Here is a 2,680-nt window from a genome sequence, read left to right on the forward strand (position 1 = left end):
GGGCGCCCCCTCCCCCTGTACCGCCGCCGTTCCCGGGGCCGTGCGGGGCTCGAGGCCGAAGGCGGCGGCGCGGAGCCCCGTCCCCGCTGCTCACCTGCCCCCGGGGCGGCTCCTCCTCCCGCCGCGGGCCGAGGGAAGAGGCCGCCGCGCTCAGGCGCCTCCGCGGCGGCGCGCGGGGGGCGGGAGGGCGCCTGGCGCCTCCCCGGGATCCACCTCCTGCCGCTCCGCGGCCGGGATCGCTGCCCTGCTCCTGAACGGCCGTGTCGGTTGTCGCTGTGGGAATCCCATCCCGGACAGAGCTCGCTCTGTGCCTGAGAAACCGGCTTTGGTGAAAAACTAGATCCTCCGTCACCTGAGGCRGGTCTCAAGCGGCAGGGCTTCCTGTGGGAATCAGTCTCATGAGGGCCCTGTGTAATTCTAGTGATTATATGCACTTATTTTCAAGATTATGCCCAAAAGTGAGGTTCATATAAATAAGTGAGGTAGCAGGACCTTCTCTTTTCAGTTACCAAAGCAATAGAGGCCATCTGTATACTTGCTATATCTCGTATAATAAACCACACGCTTTCTTAGCCTGCCTCGCATCCCATTCTTTAAATATAAATATATAACGCAAAAAGTTGCCTATCCCTCTGCACCAACTGCCGGTGCTGTTTCCTGAGGCATTCCCCTCATCCTTGCATATTGGCAGCCACTGACTGCGGAGTGTCCCGTGGATGAGGGTCCCACGGAGCCGTGATTCCCTTCCTGGCCCATCAGCTGGCTGTCAGGATGCACGTTGCACTGCAGGCTGCATTCAGCCTCCCATGCAYGCAGCCCAAATGCATCATAATCTGCAGAATGTGTGATTTGCTGGCTCATTCACCTGCTTCTTTCATGATAATTGAAGTGTTTTTAGCTAAGAAAGCTTTCTTAATTGGCCCTCAGAACAAGTCTCTTCGTGGTCAATTGAGATATTGCTGATCCTTTAGTGCATATGCTAAGCGTATGGATATTTTTCTAAAAGTAATGCGCCCTTTACTACGGGGAAGTGCTGTGCATGAACAGGTAGTTCCATTCAAAAGTGCAGATTAATACAGTGAAGGTCACAAATGGAGAGGCAGTGTGTGTAGATTTGCAAGCACATTTACACGCTCTGGAAAAGTCACCGAAGGATAGAGGTCAGCCAAGATAAGTGAAAATGTGATGCCAGGGATGAAGAAATGAAAAAGTCTTCTGCTGATTCTTGACTGCATAAAGAGTGATGAATAACAATGAAGAGAGAATTTCCCTCCAGTAATTACTCCTATGAGACTAGTGGGTCGCTGCATGTAATTCTACTATTTATATTGATAGAGAAGTTGGAATAGGTGGAGGAAGACAGGAGGAGGAAGAGGAGGAACAATAACAATAAAGAGGAACAGTAGTTTGAAAAAGAAAAGATTAAGAGGTKATCTGTTTAGTTTATTAAAAGCACATTCAAGGGTGATGACAATTTCTAGGCCCCTTGCAAGAAGGAAATTTAAGGTACTGAGTGGCATTTTAATTTAATCAAGAGAGTTGTAACAAGAAGCAATGAGAGAAATTAAAGCTACAGAAATTCAAATCAGAAATGGAACACAAATCTCAGAGAAGGAAAGTGCAAAGTGGTTTCTATKTATTGATGCTTTCAAAACAGAAAGTGATCCAATTATTCCAGGTTTTTCTTACATGCTGGCGTTTCTGCCTCTCTCATTTTCTCTCTCTCACTTGAGCTGTCTCCAGTTCATTTTTTCTTCTCTCCAAAATACCTTTCCACAATGCCTAAAGCCAGATTAAGATTTCAACAGCACTCAGTGGAAGGAAACACGTGCCACTTTTCTCATCTTACCTACAGTGCTCTCTTTTTGCTATTATTGGTCTCTTCTTATTCTCACTTTTTTTTCCCCCCTTCTTCTTCCAATATAATGTTGATGCCTACAGTTCCAAGCTTTGGTTCCCTTTCTTCATTTATTTACTCTTTAAAATTGTGCATGCCATTTTCTTCTCATTGGTCTTAGGAAGAATGCATGTTAGAAATTGACCCAATTTCCTGATTAACTAGTGAATCAAATTTTTATTTTGCTTTACTTCAGCAGGATTATCTTGTGCACTTGCAAAAAATATAATTAGAAATTAAATAAGAATATAGCAGAGATCGTAAACAGAGTTGTAAGTCAGTGAACTGACAGTCCAAGCACCAAAGTACTCCAAAGCCACAAGATTTCCATTATTTAGTACTGTATCTTGAAAATGAAGGTTTTTGGGGGGTGAAGAGGTGATACCAATCGGAGTACCAGTTCAATACAGCAATTGCATATTGGGATCTAGGTTCTCCAAGCAGGGTCCACCTGACATTGTGGAAGATGCTCTCTGCAACCCTGCACCCAAGGGTCACRCTGGGCTACCCTGACCCATAGCAAAGTGCTGCAGTTAATGGGACTCTGCAGTCTGAAGCCTCCCAGGTGGGAGGCTACAGACACATGGTGGGTGTTCTTGGAGATGATGCTTTCCAGTGACTACAAAACAGAAAATCAGTGCACATAATAGCTGAGTTCTTCTCCAGGACTGTATAGTTTCGGGAAGAAAAGGAAGGACCTAGTTCACATAGATATTCTGGATGGGAAAAATTGTGCATGCAAGCACTTGGCTTACAGTATTCAACCTGCTGCACCTTGGTGTT

The 2,680-nt window shown here is 45.9% G+C and overlaps 1 protein-coding gene across 1 annotated transcript in view; it reads right to left on the reverse strand.

The window, feature by feature from the left end:
- Positions 1-121, reverse strand: part of RCBTB2 (RCC1 and BTB domain containing protein 2) — a 30,942-nt gene extending 30,821 nt beyond the window's left edge. Inside the window, exon 1 of the mRNA XM_026053286.1 lies at positions 95-121. The gene's annotated coding sequence lies outside the window, so the exon portion shown is untranslated. The remainder of the gene's footprint in view (positions 1-94) is intronic.
- Positions 122-2,680: the final 2,559 nt, after the last annotated feature.

The sequence above is a fragment of the Nothoprocta perdicaria genome, unplaced genomic scaffold (assembly GCF_003342845.1).
Source record: "Nothoprocta perdicaria isolate Ctin4 unplaced genomic scaffold, notPer1 scaffold_98, whole genome shotgun sequence".
Lineage (NCBI taxonomy): Eukaryota > Metazoa > Chordata > Aves > Tinamiformes > Tinamidae > Nothoprocta > Nothoprocta perdicaria.